Source organism: Parus major, chromosome Z (genome assembly GCF_001522545.3).
Source record: "Parus major isolate Abel chromosome Z, Parus_major1.1, whole genome shotgun sequence".
Taxonomy (NCBI): Eukaryota; Metazoa; Chordata; class Aves; order Passeriformes; family Paridae; genus Parus; species Parus major.
In genome coordinates, this window is record NC_031799.1 from 57,835,451 (window position 1) to 57,855,895 (window position 20,445).

The following is a 20,445-nucleotide window of genomic DNA, read 5'->3' on the forward strand; positions in this document are numbered from 1 at the left end:
AAAAAAAGAAAACAAAAACAGCCCCCAAAAAACCACAAAACACAATGACAAAAAAGAATCTGTGACATTAAATATGTAAAGTTCAGCTAAGGCTTTGATGATTGTGAAGCTCTAATATTATGATGTCCTGAGTTACAAAAATACATTAACTTCATTCTTTTCCCTAGGATTGTAATGGAGAGTTGCTCCAGAGAGAGCAAAGTAATCCATAACTGATTCTTTCTTTCTGTTTTTCTCCCCCATGGCAAAGAAGGACGAGGTCTAAGAACAAGAATCATGTTACATTAGGTGTGTGCAAATAATCTCCATTACAGAAAAATGGTGTAGGCATTGCTAACAGGCTGTGCTTTCAGCTTTCACTTTCTCCAGAAATATACCGCATATTTAGATGAATATGATATATGTAGAATTTGGGTTGTGCTGTTGTGTTCTGCCCCCCTTATTTTCACTTTTGCTATGTAAACCTCCTTCTTCTGTAGGACAACTTGAAAAGTATAATTAATTTAATCATTTGTTGCTTGGATACTGTTAGTCTTCCTTGACCTAGAGCTGCACTCCTAAATCAAGCTTACATAATTTGAATGAAACTTGAAAGTAGCTTTAGATTTAAAGCAACCTAAGCATTGCAAAGGCATATATGTTTTCTCTAAGAATGACATAAATCTGCCTTTGTGATTGGATTTTCTTCTGTTTTTTTCCTGTGGTATAGTTAACAGTCCTAGCAGCTAGAATACAATACAGATTATTTTGTCAGAAATAGTTTTCACTTCCTTTATAAATAACCATTCTATAACTATTTCTTTTCTTTTGTGCTCTTGGAGAACACCAGAGGGACACAATCACTTAGGAATACTGTACACATTTCCCCAAGATGAAAATTTGGACAGCAAAGAAAAACTTCTATTTCATAACTGAGTAATCTGGAAACATTTGAGAATCACTTCTGCTAGAAATATTGAGCAATTAAACTATATTTTGTTATATAAGAGTCTTTCAAAGACATATTTCTCTTTGATGGAAAAATACTAAATATAGAGAATGCTTTCACACAGAAGCTTAATATATGCTTGTCTATATCATGTAGATAATTTTAACACTGAGTATTAGATTTGCCTAATAGCAGGTTGAAGGTCAGTGGCACCAATCCTTTGCATTCACATTAATTGTGTCCTGTTAGCTAGAAAATGAAAATGAAAACTCTAGAAATCAAAGAATAGGGCCTACACATGCATCATCTAACTAAACAAACTCATTATTTCCTGGGTTATTTATTCAGGGTTAAAACCTCAAACATTTACCAGCCGACTGATGATCTATCCATAGGAATGGAAGGGGCTCCCTTATGGAAAGAAAAAAAAAAAGGCTTTCATCAAAACCTGCAGGATTTTTCATGTATTTCTTCCATCTTCTCCCCATTCAACAAGACTTTGAAAACCAACAGAAGGGGAAAAAGGGAAATTTTTACTTGAAAAACTGGGAACTTGACTAACATTCACTGACATGAATGAATGTGATAATGTTACTTACAGCACCAGTAAAAAACCTGTCACGCATAAAGGATGCATTTTCAGTGATTAAGGGCAGGGAAAAGTATATGAAACAAATGGGATACATGGTAGTTTTGCTGAAAATTACTCATGAACTTTCAGAACAAAGGAGTTTGGTGAGTTTGGGCTCTGCCAAACTCCTCAGGCTCTTGTATGGCCAGGTCACCTCTCCCCAGTATCTCCCCAGTAACTCTCCCACCCTCCCAGCTTTGGCAAGGCCTGGATTTAGGGCATTCCTTGAAGGAAGCCTATGCCAGCCCACTGAAAAATTACTGAATAAGTGAGTATGAAATTTGGGCTTGCTGAAGCATTAGCAGCAATTCAGGTTAACACACCTGGCAGAAATTCCACCTAAGCAACTGTGAGATAATTGCACAAAGATTGAATTTAAAGCCCAAGTATTAATTCCTTCCTTTCAGGGACCATTGCTGACTGCATGCTATCCATATATTGTTTTAAGCAGTTTTAACACTTTTCAGATGCCCTTGTCATGTCACCTGCCTCTGTCTGCAATTCTTCATGGCATGACCTGCAAAAAAACCCTTTTTTTTTTTAATAGGTTCTTCTCTGGATGGCTGAATTAGCCATCTTGCTCCAGTTAAAACCTAAACCTAAGTCTGGCTATGATAAGTGTGACTCTAGTCATCACAATAAAACAACTGGTGAGTGGTGAATCAAGATCACAGGAGATCTGTGTAGAGGGAGATGAAGTAAATCACTTCAGCCACAGCAGGGCTTTCTACCCCACCTCTTTCACATTTTTCTTTTAAATTTAACTTGTGTCTCCTCCCTTGAGAACCCACAAAAGCACTAAGCAAGAACTTAGTGACTGAGATTTAAAGTATTTTCACCTGTACTACGCAAAATGATAATGATGAAAAAGCTATTACTTTCATCCCTCAATATATTTGACTACAGGAAACATGCAGATCATCTTACCTTTGTATTTTAGATATAGTCTTTCTAGTTTCACAAGCAATGGAAGTATTCTTAGTTAAAAAGCAGGCAGAATAATTTTGAGTTTTTCAGTAATGCTAACTATAGTTTTTTTCCCCTCTCATTCAGAATCTGTAATTTTTGTTCTGTAGAGGCCTTATGTTGTCTTGTCTTTTAAAGATTGACAGAAAAGCTGTCATGCCTTTGGCAGACAGTCATTCATAAGATCAATATTAATCCAGTTTTTAACAGAGCAATTAGAAGGTCAAATATCTGAGATAGCATAGTTTCAAAAAGCTTGAACTGAGCTGAATATAGAAGCCATGAAAATGAGGAACATTATATTTTTAAATTTAGAATGACGTAGCTGAACAAGTTCCTTCATTTGTGGCCCTCTGCGTAAAGTATGCTCACAAATGACATGTCAATTAAAAAAAAAACAGATAGTTTACAGAAAAGAAAGTAAATTGGTCTTGTTTGAATCCCTCATTGTGCCCTGAGAAGTTCAGACTAATGAATTTGGATTGTAAGTGAATTAATGCAAATGAATAACATGGTATTTCTCACTTTAAGCGCATATTATAAAGGAAGATTTTAATTTTTCTGCCTTTTTTTTCTTGGCTATTTACAACTTCTTTGGAGAAAATAAAGCAGCTTTTACCATATCAGTGATAACAGGGACTTCTTGATGGTATAATTGCCCTTGCTCTTCCTCATCAGAGGTTGTTTCCCAGAGTAAGGAGGATACTAGAGTTTTATGTGCCCCCTGACATGCAAGAATTGCTTCAATAATGGACTTAGGCCAGCTTTACTAAGAGATGCTGACATCTGGGATGCCCCTTCCTACCCAGCTGCCCAGCATGAGCTTCTGCTCTAGTGATGGTTTCAGAACAGGCATGAAGAAAGCAGTTTTTTATGTGGAAGAACCTGTAAAGTCTTCCCAGGACTAGGCCAGGTGCAAAAGGTTTGATCAATTGTGATCACATGACACGAAAGTTTTACATTTCTCTGATTAATGTTTGTACTGTGCTTAATTCAAAGCATTAAATCACTGTTGCCGACCCTTAGGAATACACATTATTGTTGCTTCAGGTCTCACTGACTATAACATGCTGCAGTTTTACTGAACAAGGCTGACTGAGTTTCAGCTTTACCAAGCCAAGGGAAACAGAACTGTTTGCTTAGAAACAGCACTGTGGTAGGATGTAGCTGAGGTATTGTTTTGGTTCTATAAGTTTTACAAATTAGTTTGGATTAGGAGAAATTGAGACAGCCTTAAAAATTTACATTTGATGCCACAACAACTTAGTTCATTTTAATCCATCATGATATATAGGGCATGACATCTTTTTATGCTGTTCTTTAACAAAAAACAGTTCTGACATAGCCGTTTGTTAAATAAATGTACAGCTTAGACGGAATCAAGTATGACATGCTTGAAACAAAACAGGCAATGAAAATTTGTACCCACTATTTAAAACACATTTTCTTTCCTTATCCTCTGTTTTCTTTGACAAGTGTTTGAAATGACAGGTTTTGTATTTTTGGTGCTGAACACAAGCACAAGATGAAACTCAGGCTGCCCAAGCAGCTGTGAGTATCACCAGGGAATTCTCCAGTTTCAATTGTACAGCTCACAGCAGTACTATTAAAATAAACAGTCACCACTTTCACAAAGGATTGCAGAACTGGACACAAAATGCCAGGGAATAATTATGACACACAAACAGTAATTGTCACCTTCCTCCATCTTTTGTCTTCCTTAGTGTTGCCTTGGGGCTAAAAGTAGCAGGCCCTTGGGTGAAAAAACTGGTAATTAGGGCGTATTTTGTTGGGTTTTTTTTTTGTTGTTGTTGTTTGTTTGTTTGGTGACCCTAGTGCTTGAAGGAAGATCAGAGGATATTGTTGCTATTCCATTTCCCAGAACAGAAATTTTCTGAGACTACTTGGATGCTCTGAGTCCAAGTGGGAAGGGGAAAGCTCCAGGACTAGTAGTGAGTTTCCTTCCATCAGTAGAGAGGAGCTCTGTTTTCCATCCTACTGGAGTTAGTGATTTAGTTACCCACTTATCTGACTTCCTGATTTTGGTCCCTAAAGGCAGATTGTGTGAAGCCATTTTCCGCACCAGTGTTTTCCTCTTTTCTGACACATTAGTAATTAGAGTTTCCCTGTGTACTGTTAAATAAGCTGCAGCATGCGCAGCAGCCGAGTTTGACTTTTGGGCATAGCTTTATGACAACACTTATGGAAACAGCATTTGTTTTTAGAGACTACAGTCCAGAAAGATCTTTATCACTGCAATTTGTTATAAAAGATCTTTTGCTTTTTAAGTGAAATAGTTGTCTGAGAATGCCTTTTGCCATTCAGTTTTTCTCTTAACTTTTACATGCTCTGGACATACTGTATGATATTATTACAATGTCTTGTCACTAGCAGGTTATTTGGTTAGTATTTTAAAACAGAGAAAGACAAAAGTGGCCAAGAATGAAAATAAGAGAACAAAAATTAAAATAGATTTAACAGGTAAATGTTGGGAATTGGTTTTAATAGGAATACTGACAAAAGCCTTGATATAAGACATTTTCCTGGAGAAAGCAAGTATCCTAAATAGCGAACAAAAAATAAAAGATGGCTTTAAGACAGCTTTTCAGAGCATGCATCCAGAGATGTGGCTCTGCACAGATGTAGCAAGCACTAAGATAAGCTGAATTTTGAGTCTTAGTACCAGGCTTACAAAATTGAGCTCCCTGACAGAAGGAGGAGAAAAGTAGCTTTTGTTTTGCAAAATGTAATTTTTTATCTTCATTACTGCTGGAGCACTGCTGCAAGGGGATGATTTACAGGCTATGACCAGCCTGGGATTATTTTCTCAGTCATGCAGAAGACTACTGTGTCAATTGGTCTCCGAGTACATTGTCAGCCTCTACTTTCCCAGCTTCTAATTAGCTAAAGATCATTAATAAGGAGGGCAAGACCATGAGACAAGATGCCTCTCATGTTCCAGGATAAAAGCTAATTTTCTGAGTTCAAGAGAAAAAAATGAAATCAACATCATTATGACGTTTAAGATAATTGCTCACTCTACACAACTCTGGAACAATTTTTCCATGCTTTAAAACTGTTATTCTGTTCTCTAGACCAAGTGACCCTGATTTTTTTGATTTTTTTATGTAGTGAGTTTTATTTTTTCTGAACTTCTAGGCTTCAAAGTATAGTTTTCTCTGCTTTGGCCTGGCCACTTTGATTTGTGTCATCCACTGTTTTGCTTCATTGTTTTGGAGCAGCAGAGCTTTGCTGATACATTCTCAGACAAATTAAGTCCCCTTTTATGGAGCTATTGACTGGTCAATAATTCCTCAAATTAATTTATGCAGTTGATTATCTCTACTCACTCAAAGAGGTTAATTGTGGTGATAAGTAAGTGATTTACTTGCTCTTCCTCTCTGCTGCTCATTTATTATTTTCTCTATGGAAAAGCTTGTGGTATGTGGATTTGTAGTGTGTGTGTGCACACTTCTGGGGAGAAGTCATAAGGGTTCTGTCTTGGGGTCAGGAAATAAAGTAACGAGAAATATTCTGGAACAACTCACCATTATGTGAGGTGTTCCTCCTTATCAGCTCTTTGTAAAATTAGCTTCTTAAAAATGCCAGAATAGAGGGGTTTGCATGCACCCCATATCTAAATAGTTTTAAGTGAGGCTTAACTGACCGAGCATCTTAAATTGCACCTGTTGAGCTAAAACACAAACCAGGTTCTTCAAGAGGCCCAATTCCTTAAAGGACACCTGGAGATCAGATCAGGTTCAAGGATGAAGTTTCCCAGGGAGGCTATGGAGTCTCCCTCACTGCAGATATTCCAGACCCATGGTCCTGCTGGGGCCTGGAGGTGGGACGAGATGACTCACTGTAGTCTCTTCCAGCCTGGCCCAACCTGTGGTTCTGGTGACACCTGATGCTAAAAAATCTGCTTTGGTTTGGTTTGTGCCAAGCAGCAATGGTTATAATCTGAAAAGGGAAAGATTCTGATTCAAAGAAAGATAAAAGCAACTACAGTGCAGTGATTCTTGGCAGCAAGCAGTGACCCAAGGGAGCTCTGAGAGCCCTGTCTCAGGAGGTTTTCAGGATGCCTGGATCTGTGTGATCCTGAGCTGTCACTCGGAATTTATTCACCTGTATAAAATGTGGGTGAATTCAGTCAGCTGGTATTTTTCCCATGGGAGGCAATTTGCAAAAACGATCTTGAAAAAATTTATGTTGTACTGCCTTTGCTCCCAGTAAAACAATTCCACTTAAAATTTTCCAGCTATAGTGTCTTGATTGTTGCCTGAACCAAGTGTATACACACCACACTACACCAAAACAAATGATGAAGGAAGAAAGCATAGACAAACATTCAATCTGAAAAATGCTTTCCAGACCTTTCAAATAGCCAACATTTGCACAGAGGATGAATAGACAAGTTAAACAATAAACAAAACAGAGGCTAAATTCTTTATGAATAGGATCAATAATTAAATAGTCAGTCAGCTTTAGCTCTAATTTTCTTTCCCTCTGCTGCATTCCTGTGCTAACTAAATAATTTCAGAACACAAGTTCCCAGGTGACCAACTTTTCTCCCCCCGGTAAATCTCTAAAAGTCAGAGAGGGGACAGGCCTCTTTGGAGGTCAGGTTCATGATTTAGCTTATTATAAGCAACATTCCATACTTTGCTTCTGGAGAGAAGGGAGTAAGATGGAGTGTAGAATAGTTGAACAAGGAAAAAGGAAAAAACAGCTGAAGAGAAGGTAAAAATTAAGTGGTGTTTGCAAACAAAAACTTTCTCTGTTTTCAGAATTAATTCAAACTCAGGAATGAGCAAACTTTTTGATGGGAAAATAGGATGTGAAGGGAACACAAAAAAATGCAGCAGTTAAGAAAAAGAGATGTTTGCTATGTGTTTGGATGTAAAGATAAAACAAAAAGAGAAAAAAGCTTTCTTTTTGAAAAGAGGACTTTTTGACAAACAAAAATGAACTAGGAAACTCTCTGTTTCAAAATACAAATTAACATTGTGGAAGTTAGAATAAATCAATAGTTATGTAAAATGAATGTGCATCTTGGTGTGAATTTTCAGGGGATCTTTAGGACTCATAGGAGACTGCACAATAAGACACCCAAACTGCTGCGTAAAATTCAAATCAATATTTGGCAGTGTCTGTGAATTGGAGGATTAGGGGAAGGAAGGGGAATGTTGCCACTGCAGCCCATGCAATCAGTGACAGATACAGCATAATATTTCTTGGATATTATGCTAGGAATAGACTGAGGGAGCTGGAAGTATTTATATAACAGAGAATTGTATATTCTTTCCTGCCCCTTCTAAAATAAGAATTTTTTTAGCCTGTCACTCTGTCTGAATAGCTGAATTCCACCCCAGCCATTCTGATTTAGTCTAAGCCAGTCAAGTTATTGCTTTGTCTGAACTCCCCAGTCATGTTTTTATTTTTTTTTTTTCTCTTGCACTATGGTAAAAGAAAAATGTTACCTGATTTCATTGCCCTTGATTCCAGGATTTCTGGATATTCCCACTGCACACCTTTGTTCCTCTCTCTCCTGTTCCTCTCCAAACAGCCAGTAGCTACAGAAACACTCCGTGCTGAAATGGAAAAAATTTTCCAGCCACTGACTTTATTTGACTGTCTGGGACATGGTAGCTGAATTTAAACTAGACTTTGGCCTTCAGTGCAGCAACATGTTGAGTCAAGGGGAAAGTGTGATCTTTTGTGGGCCTTGTTTCTTCTACATCCTGCAAAGCCTTTGCTCCTTAGCAAGTGAGATAAATTTAAGAGCTGAATACTTTTAGTACTACGTAATTTTTTTACAGTTTGTCAGTAACTTTTACAAATAGCACACTGTCAGTGCAGATTTTCACCCAGACAGAAGAAGCCTTTTACTGCTCTGACTCCATTTCATCATCTCTTCAGTGGGAAAAAAAGGTCCTACTGAGTTCTTACATCTGTTTGGGGTTTTTTTTTCCCTGCAATTACAGAGGAATGTTGAAGATGTAGGCCTACTCTTTCAGATAGAGCCTAAATTATAGTTCAGATTCATTCTGTAAAAGGGGAATTCTCGATAAGAACACGTAGGAAGCAACAGAAACACCCTGAACTTCATTTGCTCCTTCCACAAACCACAACCATGTCACAGAAATCACCAAGGCTGATTTATTATATGTTATTATTATTATATCATAGTATAATAATAATAAAATATAATAATATGTATTATTAATATTATTATATTTTGGTATATTATACATAGAGAAGGCAGTTAGAAGGAGATCCTCAACACATGGACAAGATTTCTTTTCCATGAAAAAAACCTTCTTGAACATTGTTTCTTGGTGATATTTCTTTCCACTCCCTGTGGACATGCAGATATTCTGCATATTTGCCATTATCTCATGTATGTAAAAAGAAGAGGGTTTGCAGTTGTTTTTGATAATAATAAATCCCATCAGTTCTCTTTTTACTCTATTTTTCCACCAAGAAACTTTGGTCATTCACATGTTTGGATTATTTCTGAAACTGGAGAAAGTTTTGTTTTGGAAACACCACTTCATTTTTCTTCTCTTCACTAGATTTTCCCCCTTTCTTTGCTCAGCTATGCTATGTTTCCACCTTATTTCCTCCTGGGCAGTCAAAGCACTTTCACACTGTTGCAGTTTACTATAGAAACACCAATTATATCTCCTACAGTGCCAGCCCATTGATTGGACTCAATGATCTCAGAGATATTTTCCAAGTTTAGTGATTCTATGATTCTGTAACAATTCATAGTCCTAAATTTTCATGAGTCTCTTGAAAGGGTCCATGTCCTTGATGTGATGTCCAGGGCAGTGTGTTAAAATGTTGAAGTTCCACATGTGACTCCAATTTCCTCCAAACACCAATGGGCTCATAAGATTCCTGCCTGAGGGCTCTAGAAATTTGGGCTTGCTGTGATGGGAGTGTTTTGTAAGACAAATCAGGCCAGTTTCAAGCTTTATTGAATTAATTCATTAACAATGCCCTTGTTGCTGGTGGCCAGTTCTCACACCACGTTAATCAGCACTTGTTATACACTGAACCATTACATTAAACAATTCTATTCTAAATTAGCTGTGGCTTTTACAGTGTTGTGGAGCTGATGCCAAACAGGGAGCCCAGAGGGCTGGAGTCCCTCCTTGGTGCTTTCCCTGGAATCAAGGTGAGAGGGGGTGAGAGAGCTTCAGGGAGAAAAATCAGAACTAAGCTGAATTGATGCTGTATTTATGCTGTTGTCCTCCCTGTCCACTGCTCACTCTTCCATTTGTTTGGATTTTTTCCTACACGCTCATCTTTCTTTACCCACTTTACCCACTGTTGCCTTTTGCAATGATCACACCAGTCACATCCTTATCTAAAACTGTGCCTGGCTTCCAGGATTACAGAAGCCTTGCATCCTATTCTTACTCCATTGTGGTACACGTATATCCAAGCTGCAGCCAAAATGACATTAATTTTCTGCAGATTCGTTACTTCTGTGATTTGTAGGTGAGCCTCTGCTTTGGCTGGAGTGCTGACACACCTGTGAATGTCCACCCCTTCCTCACAGAGCTGGAGGAGTGAACAGAGGGCAGAAGGTTTCCTTCAGAGTCCAGAAGTTCACTCCTGAGTAATTTAATGGGAGGGGCCAGCCCTGGAAGTAAACTTTTTTTTTGCCAGCGTCTCTCCAGGGTCTTTTCCAGACAATTCCATCTGTGCCAAGGAGCTACAGCCAATCCTGGCCAAACCCTTCAGCCACAGGTGGGACTGAATGGAAGTGGGAACCTCTGGGTGAGTGAAGGAGTGAGGAAAAGCAAGGACAGGGCAGAAGGGAGCAGAGCACAAAGGGGTAGATGCTGCAAAGCAGGCTGGAGCAGGTGTGCCATGTCTGGTGGAAGCATGACAAGGAGCTGCACAGAAGAGACCTGAGGGTGACCTCAGTCAGGGTCACTCACTCACTCACTCACCCAGAGTCCTTGCAGGACTTAAGGTGAGGGGAATGGGGACATTATGTCCTGGGGAAAATACATCAGGTTGTGTTTTGTCTTTGTTATAACCTGCATTGGTTTTAACTGGTAGTAAATGAAGCTTCTCCTCACCAAGTTGAGCTGGGCTCACCTGCAGCAGCACCTGGCAGGCAAAATCCCTGCAGCTCTCTGGGCCCACTTCCCTCCTTCCTGCTGGAAGTGACTTGGCAGGGATGGATGGATGGATGGATGGATGGATGGATGGATGGATGGATGGATGGATGGATGGATGGATGGATGTTCTCTCACCCTCCACACCCTTAAAGCTCATTACTAGAATGTGTCCTGTGAGATCTTCAGTGCTGCTGCCCCTGACTGGGAAGAACTGGAATTGGTTGCCCAAGTGAGTTGTCTTTACTCCTGTCTTCCCAGAGATTTGGGGCTTGACAGTGTGTGAATAGCTTGCCTTGGGAGATGGTCTCTCCATGGCACATCACTTGTACATTAATTGCATTTCTAGTTAGCCTTGGCACCACACAGATTCAAGAGAGGATCAGGATATAATTCTTATTTTCCACCAGAAGAGACAAAATAACAGGCTGTAAACCCTGCAGCTGAATCTGCTGAGAAGGGCTGGCAGCAGCAGTACCTCCCACAGAATTTCTGTTATTGTTAATCTATTTAGGAAGTCGGATTTTATATCAGCCATAAATTAATGCATTTCTAGTAAGTGATGCTTGATACTTCATAAATACTTCATCAATTAAATACTCCTTCTGATGCCTGCAAGCTCAGATGTTATATTTCACATCATTAAAATCCTCATTTATGACCTTTGCAGCAGATAAGTCATATCCTCTTTCAACTGATGAATTTTTATTATTATATCATTATATGTAAAATTACTGTGGGAACATGTTTGCTTTACATGGTTCAAAGATATGAAGAGTTATAGACCAAGAGCTTCCATGAGATCTGAGAAGGAGCAACTTTTTTGTGTCCTTTATTTTCCAGAACTGAGTGCAGTGTGGGACAGACTTTTATGTGCAGACATATGGCTGAGAAAAAGATGGAATGAAATAATGTTTACATATTGTGTGTGTGTTGGTATCAGGGTGCTTGTAAGAACACGTCAGGTTTGCTTTTGCATCCTAAAGGCTACTGTGTTTTGTTTCCAGCACAGCGGCAATGAGAAAACAGACAGTTGTGTAGCTCAAGTCTATTCAGAGTGGCATCAGATCAGGATTTCTTGTGAAGTGATTAAGCATAAAAGGGTCTGAAGGTAATCCTTCTTGCTGAAAGGGTCCTGATATTCCTGAGAATAACAGGAGCTGTGGTATAATTCCTGTGCATTGTACAAAGGTTTCTAGTTTTCATTTTACACCTTAAGAAAAGATGTTGCTATGAGAGTTAGTTGCATTTAATGCTCCAGTTTGTCATTCAAAGCTAATTGAAGTCAGGCTACCATGAAAGTACTTTACAACAGGTTCCTACTTCATGGACACTATTCATGTCCATCAAGTGTCACCAAACTTATGTAGCAATGCACCTCTGAATGCAATTATTTGCTGTGCTTTCTGATCAGCAAATGCAGGTTAAAAAGTGCACAGCCATTGAACATTGTTTTATTGCAGTGGCCCATGAATTTCTGTGGTATAATCTGGAGAAATTCTGTGCATAAACTGGAGAAATTAAAGTTGTTAGAATGTGGCATTTGGCTTTCTAGCAAAGACCAGCAGCCAAGGGTTTGGAAGCTTCAGTGTGAAGGAGAACGGACCTGTTTCTTGCTGTGCCAGGTGTGTCACCATGTGCTGCTCATGCACATTGAAGTGAGGCTTCTGACACATCACAGTGTGGTGTGAGGGAGGACTTTTGCAGGAGTTTCTTCTGAAAGTGCTCTTCTCAAATAATGGACACTGACTGTAAGGGCACAAGAAAATCCCGTTTTCTTTCCCATGTGTCTTCTGCCTAAGCAGACCTTGCTTGCCTTTTCTGTGAGGCTCTCTCTTTAATGTTTTCAGATCTGATTTTAGAATAGCACATACTTTTTTATTTTTTTCCCCCTGAGTTGTCCCTTTAATAAGTGCTACTCCCCATGCAGTGACCTGAACAGCTGAGTTTGTGTTTGCATCAACCAAATGAGGAACAACTACAATGACTCTTACAGCCCCACTGTAGGACTGTCTTCTTCAAATTCACATTAGCAGCTGGATATGAGCTGGAATTGTTCTATGAACTTAATAGTTTCATAGATTTTAGGGACAGAAGGGCCATTATTGTGATCAGGGTGATTCTCTTCCCATGCAAAATGAACCTCAGAATTTCAGCAGATGATTCCTGTGTCCAGTCTGATGACCTTTACTGGAACTGGAGCACATGTCATAGAAAAATACCTGGTTTTTTTTTTCAAAGGATCAGGTGATGAGATTTTCTCCATGGCCATTCCACATAGCTAGTGTTCTACTGGTTGATACACTTTTCTGATAAAAGATGCATGATAAGCAGCTTAAATTTTCCACATCTGAAGCCACTGTTTTCCATGTGCTTTTGTCAAACAGATAGCTATCCAAAGTTTTCTTACATAGACAGCTAGGTCAGAGTCTAGTCCCTTTTGGCATTACACATATTTCATAACAGCTACGAAGCTGACCTGTTGTGTCTTAAGAAATGCTAAATATACATGAAGAAGTAAAGCTTGTGCCTATTAAGAAGGCAAGCCCCAAACCACGCACCATTAACTGTGTAGGTAGAAATGAGCCCCTAATGTGTGGATTGTGTGATTTCAGCAGACTGAATTTATGTGAGAGCCTCATGAGCTTCACACTTCCTCTGACAGCTCATGTACCTTGGTACTGATCCATGGCAGAGATATGTGTCAGTCAAGTAACACAGCTCTTCACAAGCTGGTTTGACTGACAAATCAAGCTCCAGCTGGTTTAATTTTCAAATTCTCTTCACCCTTGAAAGGGCAATATTACAAAAATGGCTTTGTTTCAAAACAATTTCAATATTACAAAAATGAATTTGTTGAATTGCATGCTCTCTCTCTTTCTGTTTGTAAATATCTGCAAAAGACATCCTGAAGGACTCCGATTCAGGATTGGAGCCTGGGGCATGGAGTTAAAAGACAGTGCTGAGGGGGACAAGGCTCATGGCAGAGGGCAGGTTTGTTTCCCAGGGTAGCTTTTTAAGCGGCAAATTTACTTGCTGGAGGAAGAGGGAGCCTTGGGGACTGGATGGCTTGACAAAAACTAGAGGAGAGTGAATTCATCAAGAAACAAGGGGATTTCCTCAGGCAGCTGACTAGTGGCTCCCAAGGACTCCTGAGGCAGAAGCAGCTCTTTGTATAAAAAAATAGAAGGCAACAAATTCCAGAAAGGAAAGGAATGGAGGATGGAAGGTATGAAATGGATAAGAGTTAGGAGATGGAGCAGCACAGACCAGTGTCTGGAGACATGTTATCTTTTAATTTACTGTTTTATTTAAATAAACTTAAAAATGGAAGTTGTTCCCAGCCACAGACAGGGAACACACAGCTGTGGCTGCATTTGTGAAGGCGGCCCTTAGCTCCCACCAAAAGATTCTAGTTGAATTATTCTTTATTATGATAGCTGCTTAGGTTTTCATTCTCATCTGGGTGGTTTTTAGTTCTATTTTGTTTTGAATTTGTTAAGAAGTCAAGGGTGCCCATGGCAAAATTCTGCTCCAGTTGCCTGTGGATAAATCCAGAGTAAAGTGAGTGATTCAAACTGAGTTAGTGAGTACTTACAGAAAAAGAAAAATGAAGCAATAATTACTGTTTTGGAAATGTTCTTCTCTGTCATAGACTGTGCACATGTGGAGCTAGCTGAACAGAGCACCACATTTCACAAAGGTAACTCAAGAGAGTTCACAGGGCTGTGGCAGAGGATGCTCCCTGCAGGGGCAGCCTGTTGATCGGTGCGGCAAAAGGGGGCAGAAACACACTTTTCTGTCTTTTCTCTTTTTTCTGTGTCACATCTCACACTGACAGCTATTGACCCAGCACAGGAAGATGAACAAATATGATGTTCTGGGTATTGTATCAAGGAGAGAAACAGTGGCTTGTTACTATCAGTGTTAGAAGAAGGAATCTCTCCTTAAAGTGTTTAGTAACTGTGGACATCATCAAGGCTTTTAAAAAGGGTCTGTGTTTTTTCTTACAGATTTTTCTCTTGGTAAATTCATAGCACTTACTGTCCTACAGTTGCTTAAAACTTTACCTTGAAGAAAAACTCAGCGTAAATAGCACAAACTTTCCATGTATTTTGCTGCATATAGATTGTCATTAGTTTCCTTGTACTGATGGATTAAAAAGCATATAAATACCCATCCTTTCTATAAATGAAATTATTTTTTGCAAATTGTGTTTCTGAAAACAATGTATTCTCTCTAATTTCTCATATTTAATTTTTTTTACTCATTTAGATGATATTTTATTCACAAAAAATAGAACAATTGTCATCTTTTGCCAGACACATTGTCTTTGCACTGCCCTAACACTTTCAAATACACTTTCAATAACAGTTTCAAGTACAGACATTATGTTGACCATTTCACATCACTTTATCACAATACACTAACAAGTTTTCTTTCCTTTTTACCTTTGTCAGATTTTTGGTTCACTGCTCCTTCATATCTCAGTAAAAGCAGAAAATATGTTGTGCAGCCATTGTGCACTAGTGATACCCTTAAGAGCTTTGTTTTGGTAACCATGTGGGTTACAGGAGGGTGACTCAGTGAAAGCAGTAGAATGTTTTGCCATAAAACCTCTACACATTTTTTTTTATAAAGGAGAACCTTTCCCCACTCATTTATTTTATTCTCATTAGCACATGGATTATTCTTTATCTCATAATTATCATGTACCTTGAGGGCAATGCGAAGTTTTTCTGTAATTTTGAATTTCTTTATCTAAACCAAGCATTGGTGGGGGACAGGGAACTTAGAACGCTCATTTTTAAGTGAATGTTGAGAACCTGCTTTAGTTGCTGGGATGTTTAAACTGCTTCATTTATTGCTTGAATCAACTCTAAAAACACCCACATTTAAACTTAAAATTGTGACTGTATCAGCAGTGAAAAACCTTGCAGCTGTACCTGCCTGTTTCTGATTAATTTGCTTTAGACATAAGGAAAACTTCTGGATTTTATTTGAGAGTGAAGCAAACTAACTTCTGAAATGCGAAACTATTTAGGATATGGAACTTTTCCCTAGACAGACCCAGACAGTTTCCCTAGTTCTCATCCCAGTGAATCCAGTTTTGTACTCCTTCATTTACTCTGGACAGTTAAAATGTATCTGGGTTTTTTGTCTGGTTTTAGAGTAAAGAGAAAAGCCAGGTCCTACATGTTTTTGCACGAGGAAAAGTCTTGCATATAAGTAGAATTATGTATCTGTATGAAAAAAAAGTCTTCATGGAATGATTGCAGCTCTCAAAATCAGTGAACTATATGACATCTCTTATAGGTAGTGTCTTTAAGTAGGTGTCTGCAGTCTTTTTCCTTATGAATAATCACTGAGAAGCTGAGAAAATCATTACAATCTTATTATTATTAGTCCCCTGCTAAATCCTGCAGATTTTTGAATATTCTGATATTAGCCATTTTTAGGTTTAATCAACAATTTTTACTCCTCTAAGCCATGATATCAAGGAATATGCCAGTGCTCTGCATTTTAAACTTTTTCAAAATCACTTTACTTCAATGGTTGGAAAAGCATTTTTAAAATTATTTTAGTAAATCTGGTAAAGAGATTTTGGATTATATTTTAAAGTTTGAACCTTGCAGATGATATTGCTACACTATTTCAGCAGAATATTAGCAGAAGTATTTCCATATCTACTTTCAGTATTTACTCATACATGAAGTAGGGTTTTGAACTATTAAATTTCTGTGTTAGATGCTCAAGTTGGACTCAATGGTCTTAAAAGGGTGTTCCAATCTCATTTGATTCTCTGAGTCAGTAATTCTCTGTTTTGACTTTTGAATAAACTAAACACATATGACTCAGCATTATGCTTCCAACTTCCTTCACTAACAAGATTAGTACCCACTGTTATGTTTGGTAAATCATCAAAGGTCAGTAATTAGTTTTAGCATGGGTGAGCTTAGTGTATTAAAAACCATGAAACAACACACTAGAAAATAAATGTCCAGTTTTAAAATAATTAGTTTAACAGCAACCTTTACCCCTGCAGGAAAACTTATACTTTTTCCTACAGTGATGAATTTTATGTTTTCCCCAAGAAGCTTTTTAAAATATAAATTACTTTGCTTTTTCCTTTCTTCTTTGTGTATATATAGGATAATTTGCATTTATTATTATTATATCACAATATATAATTATTGTTATATATAATATATTAATATAATAATATGTTTATATTATTATATTATTATTATCGAACATACAGTAAAAAGTCAACAAACACTTTCTGATCAAAAGCAGATCTGCAATGTGTATGGGTCAGATAAATCTATAGAAGAAAAAAAGGACTCTGGTCTTCTTGCAGGTTCCCTGGCAATGGAGAAAATTACAATAAAAAAAATTAGAAGAGAACGTATTAAGTTGATCTGTTTTCACTGAAGCTATTAAAGAGAAACCACCCCATAAACTACCCACCAATGCTTCCAATTTCACGTTATCTGAGTATTTGCAATCCATGAAATGGGAAGCATTATTTTAGAAACAGCAACATGAGGTATTGCTGGAGCAAGTTCTAATTTGTGAGGTGGAATGTTTTGAGTTTCCATCCTCTAGATCAAAGATGTGCCCAGTCCCAGCATGCTCAATCCAGTGAGGGAAAAGGGAAGAAAGGCCAGAAAGGGAAGGGTCTTCATCAACCGGGTTTTAGACCTTTCCTTAGGAGGACAAATTAAGTAGCTGGACTCCCACTCAGAGTAAGCAGAGACAGTGAACTTCCCTCAGGGCATTTCCGAGATGGACTCAGGTGCTGCCGCCTTCTGATCCTGCCCATGGGAAGGTTGATTCTCCATGGACAACTGGGGATAGGGAATCTGGGATGTGTAAACTGGGTTAAAGGACAGGGCTGTCACAGCACCAAATCCTTCTGCAGGACAGGTTTGAATCTGTGGGTCTTGTCTGAACGCATGAAGTGATTCACCTACCTGGCATGAAGGTATGAAAGTTCAATAGGTTGTCAAGCATTCAGGCTTTTAAAATTTTTCTTAACTGCCTTGGAATTTGTGTTTCTCAGATTCTGTTTACTGAGTTTTCAGATCTCATGTCAGGAAGGAGGGAGAGAGAAGTAAGGGAAAAGGAGGAGGGGAAGGAAGGGTAAGGTAGTGATGACAGGGGAGGGGAAAGGAAAGATGGGCAGCGCAGGAGCTCAGGACCTCTGAACAATGAACCAATATGGTTTGTCAGAAGCCATTTATTATTTACATTATGCACTTATTTATACATTCTAAAACTACTGTTCACACAAACAGGCATCTTTTCATTGGTGCCCCTATCCTGTCCACATGCTCTGCAGCACTTCTCAGGCCACAGGATTGGTTACAGTCCAGGTGTTCAACTGCCCTCTGTTATCTGGCTCTTGTGGTCTTGTTTTCCTGCTTCTCAGCCTCTTCTTTCTTATTTTTAGAATAGCTTATGTCTCAGCAACCTTGAGGAATTCCAGAGGGTCTGATAATAAACTCTAAATATGGTTTGGCTGGGGCACACTATGGCCTAAGTTGTTCAGATGCGTTGCTACAGGGTAGAGAAAAGGGGAGAGGGAAGGAAAGGGCGTGTAAAACAGAGGAAATCAGTATAAAGTACAAAATCACCAGCTTTGAGCAGCTCATAATTGACTTCCTGATAGCATTATTGTTTTGTCAGAATTGGTGTTATGACAGAGATGCTGTAGCGGCAGCAGTGGATTAGGGAAAACTGCAGACAAGTTGTGGCCCTAATACTGTTGTTCTACTAATTAATTTTACAGGTACCCTCTAAATTACTCCTACTTTACTGGTAGAGTAGTCAGTGAGGTTTAATTAAGCACACAGGGTATAAGTGAAAATATTTTGTAATGTAAGGAGTGCATTAAATGCAGATGAAAAAGAACTGTGAATTTGAAACTCATTGATTATTTTGAGCAAAAAGAGACCTGATGTTGCCAATCTCTCACAAAAATGGATTTTGAGTGTTGTTTTCTGCAATGTCTGAGTAGACCTGCAACCCCTTTCTGATTCTGAAAAATTAGATTATTTATTGCCTTATAGTCCAGTTCTGCAGTCAGTGGCAAACCTGGCACATACAAAGCTCTCTTCCTTAAAGCATAGAGATAATATGCATGCTTTGGAGAAATGCTACATGTAAACCTCTTATTCAATGGGTTGCTGAACCCTTCTTTGATTAGAAAACCAGTGTTTTGAGTAAGAAAAGCAGACAGACTTCAATGCATAAACAGTTTCTGCACTCTGCAAGAGTCCAAAGCACAAGCAAGCTGGAAGAGCCTTATGGAGTGGAAGTTTAAAATTCAATGATTTTAAGGGTCAATAAACACATAATGGCCTTACCCAAGCATTGTTTGGAATGTCTGTCTCAGAACTGCTGTCAGAGGAATCAGAATTAAATACTTTGTTGTGATTCAAAGTGGGCTCAATATGCTGACAACATCTGATCAAAATGAGACAGTTCACAGGAAACTGAGATTCTCAGGAAACTGAATTTTCTGACACAGAAGGTTCTGTGAAGTTTCTTTAGTCAGTCCTGGCAAGAAGGGTGTGATGAGAGTTGGCACTCCTCTTGTCTGCTGAACTCCTCTCTGTGGTCCATGTTCCTGTGAGCACCAAGGTGTCATGCTGACTATGAGTCTTCGAAACATGCTTCATTTCAGAAAACATGCTTCATTTCTATAATATGCGTCTGTAGCTTCTACCTGTGATTTTAAACAGAAGAGAGTAAAATAGAAGTTAAAAATAATTTCACATCTGTAAGTTCTGTTTTCATTGAAGCTCCTCTTTTTCAAGGATATTTAAGCACTTGGAGGGAAGGACAGATTTTGAATGCCTGAGATGAGAAGCTTCTTTGAAAACACATCCTTCTGGATCACAGCAATGCTTCTGAACAAAGAGCTGTGAAGCTGCCAGCAGACAGGTGCTGCTCTTTTCTGTGCTATTTGGAAGGTTCAACCTTCTGAAATTGCTTAACTCTCTCCACTGACTGCCCAGAAAGCTGAATTTCCACTGCATGGACTACCTGCCAGATTGACTGGTTTTAGAAGAAGACATTTCATGACCAAATCTATTTATCTTGAAAAATTTGCTTATTACTGTCACCCTGTGATGAGTTGGAAACACATCTTTACAGAGTCTCTCTTGATGCCAAGCGTTCTGCCTCATCTGGGTTTCTCTTTAAGCTGTTTGCATTGATGTGTGGAAGAGAATACTTAACTTTTTCTGCTCTCCTAAATTACTTCCACTAAACCCCCTGGGGATTTTATGAAATCTGATCTCTTCTTCAGAGTTGCTAGTATTCTAGGCAACTGAGACTGTGTATTCTAGTAACTAACAGTGGAAATACAGAGGGTTAGAAGCACTTTTTGTTGTTGTTGCTCATCCATTGGGATGCAAGGATTGAGCAAGGAACAAATGAGAAGAAAATAAGCACTAATATATCACTTATAGCTTGAAAGTTTTATTGTCAATAAAAGAAACACTTAGATAAATAACCTGTTTAGGGGTTCTCAATGACTCTGAGTTAATAATGGAGTGGAAAACTGCATTGCTCCAGGACTTGGCTTTCTCTTAGGTAACTGTTAAGTCATCTTGTTCAAGTCCAACACAGCAGTGGGTACAGGATATTTTTCTGATGTGTATAACCAGTATGCTGTAATGTTAATTTTTTAATGGAAAATCTTAATGGAGGTTTCACATGACTGACATATATTAATGGCATGTGGGGTATCATGTAGTAGTAGTCAT

General features: G+C 38.6%; 1 protein-coding gene across 6 annotated transcripts in view; it reads left to right on the forward strand.

Annotated features, from left to right (window-relative positions):
• LOC107198422 overlaps positions 1-20,445 on the forward strand; it is an 88,992-nt gene that overhangs the window by 25,734 nt on the left and 42,813 nt on the right. The gene's annotated exons all lie outside the window — the stretch shown is intronic.